Source organism: Rattus rattus, chromosome 12 (genome assembly GCF_011064425.1).
Source record: "Rattus rattus isolate New Zealand chromosome 12, Rrattus_CSIRO_v1, whole genome shotgun sequence".
NCBI classification, from domain to species: Eukaryota; Metazoa; Chordata; class Mammalia; order Rodentia; family Muridae; genus Rattus; species Rattus rattus.
Window position 1 is genome coordinate 52291107 of NC_046165.1, and position 8719 is coordinate 52299825.

Below are 8719 nucleotides of genomic sequence, written 5' to 3' on the forward strand. Positions count from 1 at the left end.
CTACAGCTACATTTTATTAAGACTTCCACAAACTGCCCCCCACAATACACACACACACACACACACACACACACACACACACACACACACACACACACACACAGATTCTAGCGTTGAAGGGAGGGCTTTGTCCATCAGAGAGTTAACTTAGGCAGAAATGTTCCTTTCTACTTTGAGAGCCACCATCATATTACTAAGCTCAAAAGTGTGGAAGTTGAGGTGTCCAACCCCCAGGTCTACCCAGTGGATGCCAGAGGTGACAGGAGAGGTCACTACTCTTTTCATCAGTTGGCATACATGTCTTGCTTTTCAAATTCTATTCACTCCTGGTTTCTTTACTCCATCCTTACCTTCGTACTCTTCTCTCTATAAGATAGTCATCAAGTCAAGGGTCAGCTAGACCACCCCAACAGCCCGACTTTCTCTATTTCCTTAGCTAAAGCTTCTTACAGATTTTGTTTCTTCACTCCAGGAAATCTAACTTCCGTCATTCTTGGTGTTAGGGCAGCCATCCCTTTAAACTTAGTTACTTTGTTATCAAGACCAGCTCTCATGTTGCCGAAGCCAGCCTCTAAATACATAGGCAGAGACCACCTTGGACCCAAGCCTCCACCTTTCAAATGCTAGGCTTCTAGGCATTTCCCGCTACACCTCCTCAGAGAAATCATCTTGTCTCCATAGGGGACAGGTAAGTGACGACTCTGCCCTGGTTTAGAAAGACAGGGCATGGTGGGAATTCCCTTAGAGCCAGAAGAAACCACACAGTAGCCATAATTCCTTTGTTCCTTTTCCCTCCCATGGGTCTCAGCTTCCCTTCTGTAGGAAGAGAAGCAGGCAGTGATGGCTGGACATCTTCTTGCTCAAAGGCATTCAGATTCTGAAAGTTGTTACCTTGCTGTAGTTTGCTGATCTGGTTTGCCTAAAAAGAGTCCAAAACCTCATCCTTGTCCCATAGCTAGGGTACTTGGCACGTTGGAAGCACCGATTCAGCCTCAAGTGTGGGCATCACAGGCCAAAAGGAGGCACCTCTGAGAAATGGCAGTGTAAGGCTACTTTTGTTGCTTTTACCAAGACGAGAGGCTCAAATTGGTCTCACTTGGGGTTTAAAAAACCCCACAAAATTATATACCTGGTATTAAAAGAGTTTCTAGAAGCTGGGCATAGTGATACACACTTTTAATTCCAGCAGGCAGGTCTCTATGAGTTGGACGCTAGCCCGGGCTATGAGTTGCATATATGCCAGGGTTACATGGTAAGACCCTGTGTCAAAAAAAATGTTTCTAGGGAACTTTTGGAATTTGGTTTCATTTAAAGTCATAGAAGCAGCACATGCTCTGGTAAAAATAAAATCCAGTAATATTGAGTGGTATAAAATAAAAATATCTTTTAACCCCATCCTCAGAGTCCTTCCTAAGGAATCCTCTGTGAGTCACCTCTTATGTTTCAGCTGATGAGTTTTCCAAGCACAATTGTACATGTATTCACATCCTTCTCTTCATCCCCCACTCCTCATACATATACACATATTTATCTATATCTTCATACATACACATATCATATGTACATTTACATACATACATATATATATATACATACATACATAGCATGTACACATATTCACAGAGGAAGCCATTTCATAAACTATGTGCCATCGTCTGTCTCTGTGTCTCTGCACATGTGCACCTGGCCTGTTCTTTGTAAGACTGTTCAGAATTTGCTAGGGGAGACGTGGTGAGCCTCAAGAAGCAGGGACACAGGGTCATTACTAGCTTGTTGCTGCCACAACAAAGAGTTGGTAATTCAGTGTTCTCTAAAGTTTGGTTCTTGGAACACAAGCCTTTAGAGACCGTAATAACATGACAAACACAAAAGCCTGCTGATTCTAGACTTCAGATTTCCTTTTTGGATACTGGCTCCTGGGATGATTCAGTAGGGAAACCCCAATAGCATGGCTTTACACAATGCTTCCACTTGTCTGTGACCATTCCACCACTGAAGACATCCATCAGTCCTGTTGCTGAGCCGTGGTATGTGGGCTGCTGCTCTGCACTGGACCTGCTGTGTTCTAACAGGATTTGAGAACAAGGCCTGGGGAGGAGCCTGTCGCCCAGAGGCAGGGGCTGCCTGTGCAAAGACACAGTGCTGTGAGCAGACAAGGGTGGAACCCAAAACTGAACTTTTCCCACCATGAGAAGATCTACTGCCTGTTCATGGAAGGCGGGAGAATTTGTATGAAGCCCAAAGGCTGTGTTGAGGAAATCATGTTTCATGAAAGACTGATATGATCCAGTTTGAAAGTTAGTCTGAAGTATAAATACATTAATGAGACCTTATTATCTGACTGATTGTTTATTTTTATTCTACGTTATTCTGTGTGCAATTATGTATGTGAGCTACTCGTGTTCTTCTTCCCTTGGAGGTCAGAGGGCTTTGGAATAATGGAACTGAACTACAAATGATTGTGAGCCACCATGTAGGTGCTGGGAACTCAATCTGGGGCTCTGGGAAAGAGCAGCTAATGCTTTTAACTTCTGAGCTTTTCTCTCTAGCTTCTGGTGCTTTCCTTTTTATTTACTGATTGACTGGGTTAATGTATTTTATAGCTTGCTGAACTAGAACTTGCAATGCAACTAAAGATGACTTTGAACTTCTGATTACATGCTTTTATTTTCCAAGCCCTGGGATTACATTTGGGTGCTACCATGATCCCTTTACATGGATTGGACCCAGGACTTCATGTATGTAGGGCAAGTACTTTATCAACTGAGCCATATCCCTATACGATATGTTACTCTGATGAGAATAGTTTGGTAATTTAACTGGTTTATAAATGGATTCATGTTCACTAGGCTTCTGTTTAAGTCAGGGTTCCTATTCCTGCACAAACATCGTGATTAAGAAGCAAGCTGGGGAGGAAAGGGTTTATTCAGCTTACATTTCTGTGTTGCTGTTCATCACCAAAGGAAGTCAAGACTGGAACTCAAGCAGGTCAGGAAGAAGGAGCTGATGCAGAGGCCATGGAGGGATGTTACTTACTGGCTTGCTTCCTCTGGCTTGCTCACCTTGCTTTCTTATAGAACCCAGGACTACCAGCCCAGGGATGACACCACCCACAATGGGCCCTTCCACCCTTGATCACTAGATGAGAAAATGCCTTACAGCTGGATCTCATGGAGGCATTTCTTCAACCGAGGCTCCTTTCTCTGTGATAACTTCAACTTGTGTCAAGTTGACACACAAAACCAGCCAGTATAACTTCTTGTCTCATTTTTTCCCTTCAATACCATAGCATCTTGGCAGCAGTTGCCAATGGACTGAAATTCTATTTAATTGTTACTGCCTGATTTGAGTGGTGAGCATGATTTTGAGAGTGGGTCATGTTAGGAAGGAAGGATATAAAATCATCTTGTAAGAAATCATTAAGAATTGTTTTATTATTTTATGTGCACAGATGTTTTCATTGCATGTATATCCATGTCTCAGATATGTTTTTGGTGCCAACAGAAGCCAAAAGAGGGCATTGAATCCCCTGGAACTAGTGTTCCAGATGATTGTGAGCCCTTTTGTGGGTGCTGGAGACAGAACTCAGTCCCCCCTTTTTTTTTCTTTTCTTTTTTTCGGAGCTGGGGACCGAACCCAGGGCCTTGCGCTTGCTAGGCAAGCGCTCTACCACTGAGCTAAATCCCCAACCCCGAACTCAGTCCCCTTTAAGAGCATCCAGTATTCTTAAGCACAGAGCTGTCTCTCCAGCCTCTCATACTCCATCCATTACCGTCCTCCAGTCCACCCACAGAGCTATGGAAAGCTCTGTTATGACTTCTCTTTCAAAGGTACCCAAAAATTGAGATTGGCAAGGCATATGTGGGCTGAGACTAACGATGTAGAAGTCAAAAGTCCTTATTGGACAATTTAGAAAGTTTAGAAAGCTTTTTAGAATAAATTCATGAAACACACACACATATTTGACACAATAATTATGCATATTTGTGGAGTACAGTATGATTATTTTATGCATATATACAATGAATCGTGTTCAGATCAGAGCAATTGACATATCCTTCATTTCAAACACTTGTTATTTCTTTGTGCTGGGAAAATTCCAAAATCTTTCTACTATTTTGGAACATGTAAATTGTCAGCCAAAGTTGTCCTGATGTATTACAGGATTGCTTGAACTAATTCTTCCTATGCAGCCATGTTCCTATATCTGTTAACCATCCCTGTTAACCATCTGCCTTCTTACCTTCTCAGCCTCTGGGTCCTGGCACTTTACCCTCTACTTGTATGAGATCAAGGTCTCAGCTTCAGAATAAGTGAAAACATACAGTATTTGTCTTCTTATGCTCAACTTATTTTGCTTGTTCTTGCTGACACAAATTTGAAGATTTCATTCTTTTCTTTTCTCTTGAGAAAAGGGTAACTATTCCAGCAAGACGGAGTACCACCAGTCTTCACTCAGTCACCTGTCTCTTCACTCATGCTTGCTTGGTTATCATGTGTAGTGCTGTAGTAAACAATGGGAGAGTTTGTATCTTGTAGACAATGATGGCTTCTTTTCCTTTGGGTGGCATTTCCTTCTCAGATAAAATGGTCAGCATGATTAGTCAGAAGAATGAACTCTGGACCTCATGCAAGAGGCCAGTTTGTTCTAACTAGAGCCAGGGAACCTTGGAAAAGGTGAAGTTAGAAAGAAGTCAAGACACATAGATGCTGTCTCATTTAAACATCATCCATGCTTATTCTCAGTGGAGAGACACAGAAGGAAACCCAGGAATCAAGCATTGAAATGCCTACCTTAGAGTCACACCAGAGTCATACAGAACCTATGGAGCTGGGTGTTCGTCTACCCCAACTGTAGTTAGTCTTGCCCTAGCCTTTTAGAGCTAAGTGGCATAAATGACACCTCATTATTCCATTCTGTGATGAGGTTTCCTACACTGTATGGCAGAAACATATACATTTACCTCTTCATTTTGTTAGGATTCACTAAAGCAGGCTAAGCGATCATCCAGCACACCCAACTCATTCCCAGAGAAAGGTTTTGATGCATTAACTCCACGACACTGACTCATGTTGGTTGTTCCCAGTTCTGACCTCTCCAGGTTTGTTTCAAGATTGGACCTTTCATCTGGCACGTTGGATACCTTTGTGGTTCCTGGTTGGCTTTTACTGTTTATAGCATAGGATGGTAAATATTTGCTGCATGAAGGGCCTTGGATGTATTGGGTACCTAAACATTTGCTGGCTGATTGGAGAACTCATGGTCCTTCTCTTCCTCTCTCACTAGTGTTCATTTTTCCCCTTCTTCAAACATCCTGTGTCTTACTTGGCCATGGGAGCTCAGCTGGTATTCAAGGAGAGGGAGGTGACCCAAAAATCACCCACCTACTCCTTCCACTGTGGTAAGACAATGACTTTCGCTGTGCTACCTACCAATGAGGCTGGGTGAGATTTCACCCTTGGGAGGCTCCTGCTCTTTATTGGTCCTGCTTTTCATGGGTTGTTGTTTAGCAAGGTCACTTGGCACCCCTTTCCAGAGACTGTGGCAGTCACTGCCCTCCTAATTTCTCCCATCGTTCTCTCTGTATTGATAGCTGTGTGATGTAGAGTTGCCATGACAACTGATTGATTAGCATCCAATTCCCGGACCAGGAAACATGCAGCCATAAAGAATTACAAATGATGCCTGATTGTCTGCTGCCAATAGCCTGATTGCTGCCATTTTCTGGCAGGTAGCTGAGCCCTAACAGGAAACCCTATGCTGTGCAATTATTGCGACGTGATTGATGCATCTCTATAGTTACAGTAGGCAGTGTTTCCAACTTGGGAGATTTTTTCTGTTTTTAAGGAAAAAAAACCCTTTTCCTTTTTTCAGATGTAAGTGCTTATGAACCTCGAGGATGAAGTAAGGCATGGGGGTGGGAAGTGAGGTTTCCAGGAGAGGAGAGTGCAGAAAGACCAAGTAAGACCCCAAGCTGGTTCAGAGGAAGGGGAAGGCCATGGAGAGGAGACAGGACCTGAGTCACATGGTATGGTTGTGGGTAGGGAAAGAGGTCTGACTTCTGCTGCCTATGCTGCCTTCTGTCCCAACCCCTACATCTCACAGCAAGTAAAGGATGGTTCAGAAGTCACGTCCAAATGGGAAGTGTAATAATGTGGGGCATGAGGGATGGTTTAGAATGGATAGCAAAAATACCCATAGGCCACAGGTGGTGTGCAGCTCAGTCCAATAACCAAAGCAGCACACCAGGGCTTAAATCACTTGTGATGGCCACAGAGAAGGCACCTGGGCCTGGAAGCGAAGCAAGGAGAGGCCCTGGCTCTGGTTAGAGGGGGGGTTGGAAATGGGCCAATGTGAGGGTTCCAGCTGCCCATGAGGCTGGTTGCTCAGAGGCTGTGGGAATAAAGGGACATTTTTGTTTGATCCAGAGTCAGAGTGGCGTTTTATTACTCCACTGGATATTAAATATTTCTCAGGATAGTAGAGAAGACTAGAGAGAATATTTGTGGTGTGTAGGGCCAGGCTTGCTGCTGAAGGCCATCTGTTAAGGCTGCCTGTTATTGAGAAGGCTGCCCCCTGAGTATCTTATGAACAATGTGCGCAATTCCATGGTACAGCTGTCAGTGAGATACTTAGAATTTGTACCTATGGATTAAGGATGGACATCTCCATGCAGTCTTTCTTAAAAAGTTAATGTTCCTGCAGTAATGCTATTTAGACACATAACCTCAATGCGAATGTTTCACCTTGAGATCGCCTGCATCCTTTTCCATCATTATACCCACTGTTAATTTTTGTGTACACTTATTTCTTGAGGGGGAAAACCTCGATCATTAATTCTGGCAAGCAGCACAGCTGCATGAAGTTATCATTGCGTGACTGAGTGACTGGGAGGATGTGTTCCCTGACAGGGTAGCACAAGGAGGTGTGGCAAGAGGAGCTGTAAGGAATGATGGGATTGGAGATGGTTGAAGCTGAAATGGGAACCACTAAGAATCATTGTCATTACATGAATCAAATGAGGTCTGATCCAAATAAAGGGCCCAGGAAAATAGGCTTGAAACCTGGACAGATTTTTTTTTTTTTTTTTGGCATTGATCTCAAGTACCATGGCAAAGAAGTGTTTTCTTGTAAACATGAGCCCTTCATCTTGGTCACCTAATGTTACTTATCTATGGTATAACTTTACTTACCAAAAATCATGAACATTTATAGGTTGACATCAATCACCCAATAATTCTTTTCAAGGGAAGACAAGTAGGCTAAGTTTTGATTTGATATGTTGTAAGTCTACTAAGAGAGAGAGAGAGAGAGAGAGAGAGAGAGAGAGAGAAAGAGAGAGAGAGAGAGAAGCTCTTCATATGTTATTGCTAAATGTAACACACAAATTAGGATCAAACACAATTCGTCTGTCTGTGGAGTAGGAATTAAGGGGAAATACAAAACTAAATGTGGAAAATCAGTAAGTATGAATGCATGTTCATTTTTCAGGAAACAAAACACATGTCATCCTCATTTCAGGAGCCTGAAAGACCTCAGGCAGGCTCCTTGAACCTTAGTTCCTCCCTCTTGTGAATAGCAGGATAAGAACAGAGCTTGTTCCATGGAGAATGCAGAAGGATGCATCGAGAGGCCACCTGAAAAGCCCATGACACATAAGAAGAATTCACTAAGTGTTAAGTGCTCAGGCACTGAATGTTCTTTTATATAAAATATGCAGTGTTAATTAATCACTCAAAGACACAGCACACTTTATGACAGTACCTCCAGTGGCCATCTCCCAGCAGCAAGGGCTGTGAGTGAGGGCCAGGAGCAGGGCTTCTCCTCTTTTGATTTACCAGAAAGGCTGCCATCTACTGTCTTTCTTGATAAACAGTAGCCATGAGTACTTGTGTGCTGGCCCAGATGGAACTATCAGACCATTTCTACTTAGGAGCATCACTGTATCCGTCTTTGTAGGACCATTTAAGGCCAATTCAAAAACGTCAGGGCTGGTGCCTTTGACTTCAGATTACCTGAACAGATAAAAGCTCGTTCCCATGGGAACTAGTTTTGCTTTCTCTTCCATTCAATTAAAATCCATTTATCCGAGCCTGAATGTTTTATAAGTGCCTTCCAGTGAGTTCCGTGTTCGGTTTGCCAGCCTCCGTGCAAAGCACAGACGACTTGCCATTTGCAACGGCAGTCCGATGCTTTAAGTGAGGACGCACTTGCATTTTTCTAAGGCTGATTTTTTTCTTTTAAATTTGGCTTATTTGCAGTTTAGACTAGAAAGGATCAGTTTCCACAAGGCACTTTATGCAACTTGTGGCGTCTAACATTGTACAAAGAGTCTATCTGAGGAAATAGTGCCCTCATTTCATGTAACAAAATACCCAAGGCTAGTTCTTTTATAAATTTCAAACACACACACACACACACACACACACACACACACACACACACACGCACACACGGATTTTTGGTTTTGGACACAAAGGAATCCTTAGCTGTTACATTGTCTACCTATGAGCCCAAATAAACTTCCTTCCTCAAGTTGTTTTTGTCATAGAATCAAGGCAAGTAATGAATACAGCAGGCTTCTGAAAGGCAGGGGCCATATTGGTATTCCTCCCAGGTCTTCAGAGTCTAGCAAGGGCCTGGTAATAAATCAAGACAATCTTAATTTTGTCTCTTTGAATAGAAATGACATAAATGTATGATGTTTTGTTTAGGACT